This window comes from Lytechinus pictus, chromosome 12, assembly GCF_037042905.1.
Source record: "Lytechinus pictus isolate F3 Inbred chromosome 12, Lp3.0, whole genome shotgun sequence".
NCBI classification, from domain to species: Eukaryota; Metazoa; Echinodermata; class Echinoidea; order Temnopleuroida; family Toxopneustidae; genus Lytechinus; species Lytechinus pictus.
In genome coordinates this window covers 3037522-3051510 of record NC_087256.1, presented here as the reverse complement: position 1 = coordinate 3051510, position 13989 = coordinate 3037522, and the positions used below count along the sequence as shown (strand labels likewise).

The following is a 13989-nucleotide window of genomic DNA, read 5'->3' as shown; positions in this document are numbered from 1 at the left end:
TTCTTCAGTAAAAAAAACTGGTGAACAAACATCTTAGCATTCAAGGAAATGTATTGCAGCAGGGAAAACAATTTCATGTTTGAAACATCATGATACAGTGGGCTACCTTGAATAATGAGTCTATGATATGAGGATGAGTTAATTATGATTTCATTTTCAGAGTTTTTATGAGGTCCTCCACATTGTTCACTTGGAAGGGATTGGAACTTGAACATATGAAAAAATGCCCTTTGCCTCTTTGTGCTTTTGCCAACAAGAATGTAACATATTGTTCAGGACAAATATATATATATATATATATATGCATGTATAAATGTATAAGGCACTTCAAATTTTATTCATTATCCTTTGAAGGACTACTCGTCGGATGTTATTTTATTTTTGAAATAAACAATTATTTCATGGATGTGGTGAAGATGATAAGCCGTCGATATGTGAATACATAATCGAAAAATGAAACATCCCCGGTAAAATTCCAGTTTATGTTCACTGGTTCTTAGTTTAGCTGCATGAGGAGTGTAGCTCTAACGGAGTAGTCCTGTTCGGGAATGTTTCATGTTCAAATTGGTTTTAGTGCCTTCAATTATCATGGTTATACTCTATTGGTTATATGGGGTTATTCTGTGGATGTTACTCTAGTTTTCAGTTTCAGTTTTTATTTTATCTCATTTCCAACAGAACAGTATTCAAAATCCATTATAACTCAGGAATGGTATGATGTGTGTTTGTTGGCATTAAGAGTGAGGTGACTAACTAAAGGCTGTGGTTGGATTTTAATTGATCGATTGTCCACAATTGAATCATATGGGTGCATGGAGTTAAGTCATGCACTGTTATAATTATATGGCAAATGGGACAACAAGAAAGTGGCAGTACCTCAGTGCGGCATGCATTGTTGGTTTAGCTATGTTGGGATGCTAGTATGTGTTAACTACTGGTTATGGTCAAACTGATGGCTTTCGGCCATCTAATTGGTTTTAGTGCCTTCAGTTATCATGGTTATACCCCATTGGTTATATGGGGTTATTCTGTGGATGTTACTCAAGTTTTCAGTTTCAGATTTTATCTTATCTCATTTCCAACAGAACAGTATATCAAATCCATAAAAAATATTAATAATGAAAAAATGAATAAAATAAAGTATGATATGTACCGTATTTGTTGGAATTAAGTGTGAAGTGACTAGCTAAATGCCGTGTTCGGTTTTTATCGATCGATTGTCCACAATTGAATTATTTGTGTGCATAGGGTTAAATTATGCACTGTTATACATGTATGGCAAATGGGACAACAAGACAGAGGCAGTACCTCAGTGCGGCATGCATTGCTAGTTTAGCAATGTTGGGATGCCAGTGTTGGTTAATTATATGGTCAAGCTGAAGGCGTTCAGCCACCATTGATAACTTATCAAAGTTAGTGATGCAATGAATTTCAATTTTGAAGATTGCAATAGATTTGTATCAAAAGCATGATACTTCAAATGGCATATTATCTTGTCTTCCTTCATATGTTTTGTTTAGTTTTGCGCATGGTAATCAGATTTTAATTGTGAATGAAGTTCTGACACGGTTATGTTTTAATGTATTTCTATTGGGAGATTTTTCCAACAGCTGAATACATTGAAGTGTTTTTCATGCTCTCATTATACTTAAGATGGATACTTGTTCATATACTTGAATTGAATTTTTCTATCTGGTTTTGGAATGCAATAAGTGAAATATTCAGGTGCAAAGTATTTGTCATTTCATGCTGGTTTAAAACGGGCTGGTATGTTGGTCAAGAATAGAAAACAGGTATACTGCATATAAAATGATCACTCTTATATCAGCCAGAATAGCTAGAGGCAAAGAATGCCAGCCTTCAGGTAACTGTGTCATGTAAGACAGCGACGTCAAGGCTGTACAAAGATTTTATACAAAGATGATATATGTTAAATTCATTTCAAATTATTGGAGGGCTTGGAAGCCTACTTGACTACATATGCATGATAACTGATTTAGCTTGGCCAGCTAATGCAAAACTAGACTAAATTATGAACGAAGGCTTAAAAAATGAATGAAGTGTTTGGCGGCCGATCATATATATAAAATATATTCTCGTTTGGCGGTAATTTGTCAAATTATGCCGCCTAAACACTGTTGTCATAACATATATTGGCATGGCATATGTTCTTTAATCCACAATGGTCACTTTTGCAAGGTGTTTAAAGCAGTGAATTATATTTTCGCCTCTAGTTATTAGATTTTCCACTTTGATGCCATGTACGTTGATTAATATTTCATATTGAATCGGGTCCTCATTCGGTACCTAGACGAAGGGGATTTATTTATAACTTTACATAGTACTTTAAGAACGCAATTGTAGATTTGAATGTAAGGGTGTCACGCTCGAACTTTCAGTTTAGGCCTCACCTGATCTCATAGGCGGGGAGGCTGGTATTCTGTATACATTTATATTTTATGTAAGGGTGTCACGCTCGAACTTTCAGTTTAGGCCTCACCTGATCTCATAGGCGGGGAGGCTGGTATTCTGTATACATTTATATTTTTCGTGAAATTTAGGCCTCACCCAAGTTCTCATGCGGGAAGGCTGGTATATATATATATGTATATTATATGATATAAGTATGACATCTGTAATCCACCGATTTGCCGGTAGCTCATAAATGTAGTTCATAGCTGTGCTGGTATTCCTGTCCGGCTAGCAGAGAACCAGTGGGAAAGCAGCTGCGAAATTTAGCGTTGAATTTTCTGGGAGGGGGGCCTTCTAGCCGGGGGTTTAACCCCCCTTCGGGGAGCTAATTCGAGGCTATCGGTTGGTTTCAGATATACATGAATGTAAGTCTCTAATCAGAGGTATTCATATCTATGTTTTATACTTATGTGATTGTGACACCAATTTCGGGAAGCGTTCATCTCTATTGAATAAAGCCACGACATAATCGCATATTATTTTGTTTTGTCATTTTGTTTGCCGAGAATAATGTATTTTAAAGACGACTCGGCGATTTAAAATGATTTATTAGTCGGTGAACAATGCCAGGTCATGAAGGTATTTGTAATTTGGAATGGCGCGGTTGACGAGGTGATACGTCACAATGGCGCGCCAGCCTGTTCGGTTTGGTTTATGCCCACAATGACAATAATTTGTACTGGGCGCAAGGAGCGCGCATGTTTTGGCGCGCGCGCCTAGGTGTGAAGGCGCGAAAAATCCTTCATTTTAGTCTTGGCTTTCAACGGAGATGAACGTCCAAAATATTCGCTTGTAATTTTCCCACCTCCTCCCCAACAACCACCCATGTAAACGGTACGTTTGGGTCAAACGATGTTGGAATATTGTTTAAACACATGCGTTGGAGAAGGTCGAGAATGAAGATACGCTATATATATACGTATCATTCAGAGTTGATTTGTGTTTTATTGGAATTTACAGCTCGTTCAGGATGGAATAACGGGATGTAGAGCTGTCGATAATGGACATTTGAATTAGTTTACTTACATGAATATAATATTGATTTATATAACGAAACACGAATTCAAATCCGGAGGCAGTTTGCCTGGTCGCACACCAAAACAATACAAAGATCGTCGTGCATTTAGAATTGTGGGCCGTAAGGGAATTTTATCCTTCTGATCTATTTTGGACTGTGGTCAGGTGGGTTTTCGCCCTTACCCGTTTTTGTGGCTGGGTGTTCGTTATATATTGGTAATTCACATGAATTGTATTGTCATATTATTGACATGGCATATGTTCTTTAATCCACAATGGTCACTTTTGCAAGGTGTTTAAAGCAGTGAATTATATTTTCGCCTCTAGTTATTAGATTTTCCACTTTGATGCCATGTACGTTGATTAATATTTCATATTGAATCGGGTCCTCATTCGGTACCTAGACGAAGGGGATTTATTTATAACTTTACATAGTACTTTAAGAACGCAATTGTAGATTTGAATGTAAGGGTGTCACGCTCGAACTTTCAGTTTAGGCCTCACCTGATCTCATAGGCGGGGAGGCTGGTATTCTGTATACATTTATATTTTATGTAAGGGTGTCACGCTCGAACTTTCAGTTTAGGCCTCACCTGATCTCATAGGCGGGGAGGCTGGTATTCTGTATACATTTATATTTTTCGTGAAATTTAGGCCTCACCCAAGTTCTCATGCGGGAAGGCTGGTATATATATATATGTATATTATATGATATAAGTATGACATCTGTAATCCACCGATTTGCCGGTAGCTCATAAATGTAGTTCATAGCTGTGCTGGTATTCCTGTCCGGCTAGCAGAGAACCAGTGGGAAAGCAGCTGCGAAATTTAGCGTTGAATTTTCTGGGAGGGGGGCCTTCTAGCCGGGGGTTTAACCCCCCTTCGGGGAGCTAATTCGAGGCTATCGGTTGGTTTCAGATATACATGAATGTAAGTCTCTAATCAGAGGTATTCATATCTATGTTTTATACTTATGTGATTGTGACACCAATTTCGGGAAGCGTTCATCTCTATTGAATAAAGCCACGACATAATCGCATATTATTTTGTTTTGTCATTTTGTTTGCCGAGAATAATGTATTTTAAAGACGACTCGGCGATTTAAAATGATTTATTAGTCGGTGAACAATGCCAGGTCATGAAGGTATTTGTAATTTGGAATGGCGCGGTTGACGAGGTGATACGTCACAATGGCGCGCCAGCCTGTTCGGTTTGGTTTATGCCCACAATGACAATAATTTGTACTGGGCGCAAGGAGCGCGCATGTTTTGGCGCGCGCGCCTAGGTGTGAAGGCGCGAAAAATCCTTCATTTTAGTCTTGGCTTTCAACGGAGATGAACGTCCAAAATATTCGCTTGTAATTTTCCCACCTCCTCCCCAACAACCACCCATGTAAACGGTACGTTTGGGTCAAACGATGTTGGAATATTGTTTAAACACATGCGTTGGAGAAGGTCGAGAATGAAGATACGCTATATATATACGTATCATTCAGAGTTGATTTGTGTTTTATTGGAATTTACAGCTCGTTCAGGATGGAATAACGGGATGTAGAGCTGTCGATAATGGACATTTGAATTAGTTTACTTACATGAATATAATATTGATTTATATAACGAAACACGAATTCAAATCCGGAGGCAGTTTGCCTGGTCGCACACCAAAACAATACAAAGATCGTCGTGCATTTAGAATTGTGGGCCGTAAGGGAATTTTATCCTTCTGATCTATTTTGGACTGTGGTCAGGTGGGTTTTCGCCCTTACCCGTTTTTGTGGCTGGGTGTTCGTTATATATTGGTAATTCACATGAATTGTATTGTCATATTATTGACATGGCATATGTTCTTTAATCCACAATGGTCACTTTTGCAAGGTGTTTAAAGCAGTGAATTATATTTTCGCCTCTAGTTATTAGATTTTCCACTTTGATGCCATGTACGTTGATTAATATTTCATATTGAATCGGGTCCTCATTCGGTACCTAGACGAAGGGGATTTATTTATAACTTTACATAGTACTTTAAGAACGCAATTGTAGATTTGAATGTAAGGGTGTCACGCTCGAACTTTCAGTTTAGGCCTCACCTGATCTCATAGGCGGGGAGGCTGGTATTCTGTATACATTTATATTTTATGTAAGGGTGTCACGCTCGAACTTTCAGTTTAGGCCTCACCTGATCTCATAGGCGGGGAGGCTGGTATTCTGTATACATTTATATTTTTCGTGAAATTTAGGCCTCACCCAAGTTCTCATGCGGGAAGGCTGGTATATATATATATGTATATTATATGATATAAGTATGACATCTGTAATCCACCGATTTGCCGGTAGCTCATAAATGTAGTTCATAGCTGTGCTGGTATTCCTGTCCGGCTAGCAGAGAACCAGTGGGAAAGCAGCTGCGAAATTTAGCGTTGAATTTTCTGGGAGGGGGGCCTTCTAGCCGGGGGTTTAACCCCCCTTCGGGGAGCTAATTCGAGGCTATCGGTTGGTTTCAGATATACATGAATGTAAGTCTCTAATCAGAGGTATTCATATCTATGTTTTATACTTATGTGATTGTGACACCAATTTCGGGAAGCGTTCATCTCTATTGAATAAAGCCACGACATAATCGCATATTATTTTGTTTTGTCATTTTGTTTGCCGAGAATAATGTAGCTTTAATTCAAAACTTAGGTTTGTGAAATATTCACATCCATCTGACTCATTAAGTTTCAAATAGTCGCTAATGATAAAAACACCACTCATTTTTGTAACTACTAACCTTCTGCTTACTTCTCCTTCTGTATATAATGATAAAATCATTATATACGAATATATATTTCAATTGCACAATATTAAGAACATATGATATTTGATTCCAGATTATATATTTTAAACAATCACATCGATTTTTATACGCTTACCACACTGATAGATAACATGCTGAACTCTCGTTTATGTACTCTTTAAGTATTAACCAGAGACTATAGGACTAGTGTGGGATGGTGCTTTGGATTGGTGCAATGTCAAGGTAGCGTGGCCGAGCGGTCTAAGGCGCTGGTTTTAGGCACCAGTCATTTCGATGGCGTGGGTTCGAATCCCACCGCTGCCATTATTATTATTATTTTTTTTTTTGGGGGGGGAATCGGATTAATTTTGAAATAGTTATTCCATGTTTGAGTAAAATATCATATGCAGGGGCCCCTGATTACAAGCTGTGCTTCTTTGGGGTCCCAAACCTGTCATTTGTTTCAGTTCTTTATAATCTAACCATTTATTTTGTTTGTACTTTGTTTTCCTTTGACTGGTTTGAATAAATTCAATTCAATTCAATTCAATGTTTTGTAACTGTATGCATGTTCTTCATATCCATTTTATGGGAAGGGAGATTTATTGAAGTAAACAGCTTAGTTTAATTTAAAATGAACTAATGAACGCATGGAAAGAAAAGGGTACATTTTTCTCCGTAGCATTTTGATAATTTTTGTAAATGTTTAATTTTGTGTGTGTGGTAGCTAAAAAAATTGATTGATATATCAAAAACCCTATACATAATGATTATTGATGATTATCAAAATAGTCATGATTGGTATCTCGTCCTTAAGTATAATTTGTTAATTTCTTCATAGTTTTGATTTGCGTATATCTACTATAGCTTGAATCATGCTAATTTGTTTCATATATAATGTTCTGAAATTATCACATCCATCTGACTATTTGAAGTTTTCATGGTCGCTTTAGATAATTAGACCACCTATTTTCGTAACTCACAATCTGCGACTAACTTCCCCTATTTCTTTAATCATTCAATCTATACATTTCCACAACTGGCTACGAACATTTATTTTATTTGCACAAACTTAAGAACATATTTGATTCCGGATTTGATATTGAAAACGATCGCATCGGTATTTAAGCTCTTACAGCACTGATGGGTAACATGTTGTAATATCTTTTACTTACTCTAAAAACCAGACAATGTGGTGATTGAAGATAACGCTCGATCAAGGTAGCGTGGCCGAGCGGTCTAAGGCGCTGGTTTAAGGCACCAGTCATTTCGATGGCGTGGGTTCGAATCCCACCGCTGCCATAATTTGTTTTTTAAGTTTTAAGTATTCTTTCAAATAATTATTCAATTTCATCATGATACTTTCATAGGTTTTGAAAAATGTTGATCAAACATTCAAATAGAAGGTATCACTTCGAAATAGATAGCGGGACTCAACCTCGTATGATCATAGTATGCATGATCTCATATCCATATTTTTCGGCGGGGGGGGGGGTAATGAAGTTAATAGCTAAGTAAAATATAAGCTTAATTAAACTTAATTTCCACTAAAAAGAAAAGTACATTCTTCTCCGTAGCATTCAACCATTTTTATTCATTTAATTATTTTATTTGACTAGCTGGCAGAAAGTTTGATTAATTGAAATATAAAGCCTGATTCATCACGGAGATTGAAAAGTGATAAAAATAATAGGCATCTGATCGTTAACTCTGATGTTTGTATTTTCATCATAATTTTGATTTACGTATATCCAGTTTAGCTTTAAGTTGTTTCATAAATGTAATGTTTATAAAATGTTCACATCCTTCTGACTATTTTAAGTTTAAAAAACTCGCTCATGGTAATTACAATACATTTTTCTTGTTATTCCTAATCTACTACTAACTTCACATTCTTTCTATAATGATGAAATCATTACATTTCCACCACTATATAATAATATTCATTTCATTTGCAAAAAAATAAGGACATATATGACGCCGAATTATATAGTTTATATACTCTTTAAAGATTAACCAGAGACTAAGGTGGTTAAGGTTGAAGTTATATTAAGGTAGCGTGGCCGAGCGGTCTAAGGCGCTGGTTTAAGGCACCAGTCATTTCGATGGCGTGGGTTCGAATCCCACCGCTGCCATTAGTTTTGAAAAAATTTTGACTAATATTCAAATCGAAGGTGTCGATCCGTAATAAAAATGAAGTAAATAGCCCCTGTAAATGGCTGAGTTTAATATGAAAATGAATTTCTACAGAAGGGAAAGGTGTATTTTATTCAATAGCATTCGATCATTTTTTTTCTTTGAGTGGTTGGCAGAGATATTGATTGCTATTTAAAAAATCTGAGTCATCCTGGTGATTGCAAATTGTCATAGTAGGTATCTCATCAGGTATCTCATCGTTAATTGCTTTTATTTTTTTCAAAAGTTTGATTTACGTTTAAATAATGTAGCTTTAATTCAAAACTTAGGTTTGTGAAATATTCACATCCATCTGACTCATTAAGTTTCAAATAGTCGCTAATGATAAAAACACCACTCATTTTTGTAACTACTAACCTTCTGCTTACTTCTCCTTCTGTATATAATGATAAAATCATTATATACGAATATATATTTCAATTGCACAATATTAAGAACATATGATATTTGATTCCAGATTATATATTTTAAACAATCACATCGATTTTTATACGCTTACCACACTGATAGATAACATGCTGAACTCTCGTTTATGTACTCTTTAAGTATTAACCAGAGACTTATAGGACTAGTGTGGGATGGTGCTTTGGATTGGTGCAATGTCAAGGTAGCGTGGCCGAGCGGTCTAAGGCGCTGGTTTTAGGCACCAGTCATTTCGATGGCGTGGGTTCGAATCCCACCGCTGCCATTATTATTATTATTTTTTTTTTTGGGGGGGGGGAATCGGATTAATTTTGCAATAGTTATTCCATGTTTGAGTAAAATATCATATGCAGGGGCCCCTGATTACAAGCTGTGCTTCTTTGGGGTCCCAAACCTGTCATTTGTTTCAGTTCTTTATAATCTAACCATTTATTTTGTTTGTACTTTGTTTTCCTTTGACTGGTTTGAATAAATTCAATTCAATTCAATTCAATGTTTTGTAACTGTATGCATGTTCTTCATATCCATTTTATGGGAAGGGAGATTTATTGAAGTAAACAGCTTAGTTTAATTTAAAATGAACTAATGAACGCATGGAAAGAAAAGGGTACATTTTTCTCCGTAGCATTTTGATAATTTTTGTAAATGTTTAATTTTGTGTGTGTGGTAGCTAAAAAAATTGATTGATATATCAAAAACCCTATACATAATGATTATTGATGATTATCAAAATAGTCATGATTGGTATCTCGTCCTTAAGTATAATTTGTTAATTTCTTCATAGTTTTGATTTGCGTATATCTACTATAGCTTGAATCATGCTAATTTGTTTCATATATAATGTTCTGAAATTATCACATCCATCTGACTATTTGAAGTTTTCATGGTCGCTTTAGATAATTAGACCACCTATTTTCGTAACTCACAATCTGCGACTAACTTCCCCTATTTCTTTAATCATTCAATCTATACATTTCCACAACTGGCTACGAACATTTATTTTATTTGCACAAACTTAAGAACATATTTGATTCCGGATTTGATATTGAAAACGATCGCATCGGTATTTAAGCTCTTACAGCACTGATGGGTAACATGTTGTAATATCTTTTACTTACTCTAAAAACCAGACAATGTGGTGATTGAAGATAACGCTCGATCAAGGTAGCGTGGCCGAGCGGTCTAAGGCGCTGGTTTAAGGCACCAGTCATTTCGATGGCGTGGGTTCGAATCCCACCGCTGCCATAATTTGTTTTTTAAGTTTTAAGTATTCTTTCAAATAATTATTCAATTTCATCATGATACTTTCATAGGTTTTGAAAAATGTTGATCAAACATTCAAATAGAAGGTATCACTTCGAAATAGATAGCGGGACTCAACCTCGTATGATCATAGTATGCATGATCTCATATCCATATTTTTCGGCGGGGGGGGGGGGGTAATGAAGTTAATAGCTAAGTAAAATATAAGCTTAATTAAACTTAATTTCCACTAAAAAGAAAAGTACATTCTTCTCCGTAGCATTCAACCATTTTTATTCATTTAATTATTTTATTTGACTAGCTGGCAGAAAGTTTGATTAATTGAAATATAAAGCCTGATTCATCACGGAGATTGAAAAGTGATAAAAATAATAGGCATCTGATCGTTAACTCTGATGTTTGTATTTTCATCATAATTTTGATTTACGTATATCCAGTTTAGCTTTAAGTTGTTTCATAAATGTAATGTTTATAAAATGTTCAAATCCTTCTGACTATTTTAAGTTTAAAAAACTCGCTCATGGTAATTACAATACATTTTTCTTGTTATTCCTAATCTACTACTAACTTCACATTCTTTCTATAATGATGAAATCATTACATTTCCACCACTATATAATAAAATTCATTTCATTTGCAAAAAAATAAGGACATATATGACGCCGAATTATATAGTTTATATACTCTTTAAAGATTAACCAGAGACTAAGGTGGTTAAGGTTGAAGTTATATTAAGGTAGCGTGGCCGAGCGGTCTAAGGCGCTGGTTTAAGGCACCAGTCATTTCGATGGCGTGGGTTCGAATCCCACCGCTGCCATTAGTTTTGAAAAATTTTGGACTAATATTCAAATCGAAGGTATCGATCCGTAATAAAAATGAAGTAAATAGCCCCTGTAAATGGCTGAGTTTAATATAAAAATGAATTTCTACAGAAGGGAAAGGTGTATTTTATTCAATAGCATTCGATCATTTTTTTTTCTTTGAGTGGTTGGCAGAGATATTGATTGCTATTTTAAAAATCTGAGTCATCCTGGTGATTGCAAATTGTCATAGTAGGTATCTCATCAGGTATCTCATCGTTAATTGCTTTTATTTTTTTCAAAAGTTTGATTTACGTTTAAATAATGTAGCTTTAATTCAAAACTTAGGTTTGTGTAATGTTCACATCCATCTGACTCATTAAGTTTCAAATAGTCGCTAATGATAAAAACACTACTCATTTTTGTAACTACCAACCTTCTGCTTACTTCTCCTTCTGTATATAATGATAAAATCATTATATACGAATATCTATTTCAATTGCACAATATTAAGAACATATGATATTTGATTCCAGATTGGATATTCTAAACAATCACATCGATGTTTATATTCTTGCCACACTGATGGATAACATAACATGCTCAATATTGTTTATGTACTATTTAAAAAGATTAACCAGAGACTATAGAACTAGTGTGGGATGGTGATTTCGATTGGTGCAATGTCAAGGTAGCGTGGCCGATCGGTCTAAGGCGCTGGTTTAAGGCACCAGTCATTTCGATGGCGTGGGTTCGAATCCCACCGCTGCCAAATATTTTGGAAGGCATTGATGTTTATATTTTCTTTTTCATCTTCAAAATGATAGTAGGCTACATGATCGATAATAACAAGTTTTCCAATTTATCGATCAGAACAAATTCTCGAAAGCGGTAAATATAATTGAAAATGCCCGTCAAATGATAATGGAAGCTGGGAGGTCTTTGTCAAAAATTCGTAAACCGGAACAGCAGTTTGTCCTAAGTTTCGGAGGTCATGTAATATTTTCTATGTTTTAAAAGCGTTCTGCGTGGCGGTACAAAACTCCATAATTACTTTGAATGTAAATATCCATGGAAGACCAGTTTTGAATCAATGAAAGATATTTTTAGAAACAAGTAAATTAATATCATTATTACCGTAAGCACTTACTAAATACCTAATACCTACTGAGTGCACGTGTGAAGTTTGATAAATTAAAAAAATAGTGAGCCCATTGGCTTAAATCTCGGCCTTCGACATATCGAACTTTGCATCTAACGATCATCGCGAGAGGTTGTTTTTTTATAAATTTTACAGTGATCACACGATTTTTTTTTTTTGGGGGGGGGTATACGTATATACAGTATATACAAATTATATGGAGATTGGATGGCTATTGCATGACCTCTGTACAGCATTTTATTATATAAAAAAATTTCTGTAAGGTACGTGCACATGGCCAGTTTCTCTATGAGAAACACTTGCTTTCATTTGGTGGGTTCATTTGTTTAGAACCAGGCCGCCATGACACCATGGCAACTGACGTCATCGCTTCGGTAGTCTTTAACAAAGATTTATTCCTTGCATGTTGCTTGCGGTGGTATATTATCAAATGACTTTTTTCCTGGAACATTTTATAATGTCCCTTTCAATAAGGTAGCGTGGCCGAGCGGTCTAAGGCGCTGGTTTTAGGCACCAGTCATTTCGATGGCGTGGGTTCGAATCCCACCGCTGCCATTAGTTTTGAAAAACTTTGGACTAATATTCAAATAGAAGATATCAATTGGTAGTCGATGTGCAATGGCAACTCCTAATGTTCAGAAACATTATCATTATTATTATTTATTATTATTATTGCTATTATTATTATTATTATTATCATAATTATTGTTGTTGTTGTTATTGTTGTTATTATTATTAGTGGTTGGTAGACATTCATGGTGATTAAAAAATATCCTAGTAGCTTACTCGTCGTTAAGGTAATATCTTTTTCTTCACAATATCGATAAATTTATAACCATTGTATATATACCTAGTTTTATAATCAGATGGAGGCAGAAGAGTAAAAACATAAGTTTTATAAGAACAGTAATGTTTCTGACTCATTTATACCCCTCTGATTATTTCGACATTCATATGGTTGCTGATTGTAAATTAAACATTTTCGTAGTTCTAAATCAATCTGTTTCCATCTTACTTTCATTTTTATGATTATATAATAATTTATACTTCTGTAAATGTCTACAAACATTTATATCATTTACCAAAAAAGAAATTATTCAACGACGAAATGTTGGACCATGCGTTGTAAATCTTTTATGTACTCTATAAAATGTAAAGACTAAGGTCGTTTTGGGCAGTATCATATAACGGTAGCGTGGCCGAGCGGTCTAAGGCGCTGGTTTAAGGCACCAGTCATTTCGAAGGCGTGGGTTCGAATCCCACCGCTGCCATTAGTTTTGAAAAATTTTGGACTAATATTCAAATTGAAGGTATCGATCCGTAATAAAAATGAAGTAAATAGCCCCTGTAAATGGTTGAGTTTAATATAAAATGAATTTCTACAGAACGGAAAGGTGTATTTTTTTCAAAAGCATTCGATCATTTTTTTTCTTTGAGTGGTTGGTAGAAATATTGATTGCTATTTTAAAAATCTGAGTCATCCTGGTGATTGCAAATTGTCATAGTAGGTATCTTATCAGGTATCTCATCGTTAATTGCTTTTATTTTTTTCAAAATTTTGATTTACGTTTGAATAATGTAGCTTTAATTCAAAACTTAGGTTTGTGAAATGTTCATATCCATCTGACTCATTAAGTTTCAAATAGTCGCTAATGATAAAAACACCACTCATTTTTGTAACCACCAACCTTCTGCTTACTTCTCCTTCTGTATATAATGATAAAATCATTATATACGGATATCTATTTCAATTGCACAATATTAAGAACATATGATATTTGATTCCAGATTGGATATTTTAAACAATCACATCGATATTTATATTCTTGTCACACTGATGGATAACATGCTGAACTATCGTTTATGTACTCTTTAAAAATT

The 13989-nt window shown here is 35.1% G+C and overlaps 9 non-coding genes across 9 annotated transcripts; all 9 read left to right on the top strand.

Annotated features, from left to right (window-relative positions):
• Positions 1 to 6506: 6506 nt before the first annotated feature.
• Positions 6507 to 6588, top strand: TRNAL-UAG (transfer RNA leucine (anticodon UAG)). Its single transcript has one exon. It is a non-coding gene; the product is annotated as a tRNA-Leu (tRNA).
• An 896-nt stretch (positions 6589 to 7484) lies between these two features.
• On the top strand, positions 7485 to 7566 carry TRNAL-AAG (transfer RNA leucine (anticodon AAG)). The gene has a single exon. It is a non-coding gene; the product is annotated as a tRNA-Leu (tRNA).
• Positions 7567 to 8317: 751 nt separating this feature from the next.
• On the top strand, positions 8318 to 8399 carry TRNAL-AAG (transfer RNA leucine (anticodon AAG)). The gene has a single exon. It is a non-coding gene; the product is annotated as a tRNA-Leu (tRNA).
• Positions 8400 to 9066: 667 nt separating this feature from the next.
• TRNAL-UAG (transfer RNA leucine (anticodon UAG)) lies at positions 9067 to 9148 on the top strand. Its single transcript has one exon. It is a non-coding gene; the product is annotated as a tRNA-Leu (tRNA).
• An 898-nt stretch (positions 9149 to 10046) lies between these two features.
• On the top strand, positions 10047 to 10128 carry TRNAL-AAG (transfer RNA leucine (anticodon AAG)). The gene has a single exon. It is a non-coding gene; the product is annotated as a tRNA-Leu (tRNA).
• A 753-nt stretch (positions 10129 to 10881) lies between these two features.
• On the top strand, positions 10882 to 10963 carry TRNAL-AAG (transfer RNA leucine (anticodon AAG)). Its single transcript has one exon. It is a non-coding gene; the product is annotated as a tRNA-Leu (tRNA).
• A 673-nt stretch (positions 10964 to 11636) lies between these two features.
• Positions 11637 to 11718, top strand: TRNAL-AAG (transfer RNA leucine (anticodon AAG)). The gene has a single exon. It is a non-coding gene; the product is annotated as a tRNA-Leu (tRNA).
• Positions 11719 to 12581: 863 nt separating this feature from the next.
• On the top strand, positions 12582 to 12663 carry TRNAL-UAG (transfer RNA leucine (anticodon UAG)). The gene has a single exon. It is a non-coding gene; the product is annotated as a tRNA-Leu (tRNA).
• Positions 12664 to 13297: 634 nt separating this feature from the next.
• TRNAL-AAG (transfer RNA leucine (anticodon AAG)) lies at positions 13298 to 13379 on the top strand. The gene has a single exon. It is a non-coding gene; the product is annotated as a tRNA-Leu (tRNA).
• The last annotated feature ends 610 nt before the right edge of the window (positions 13380 to 13989 follow it).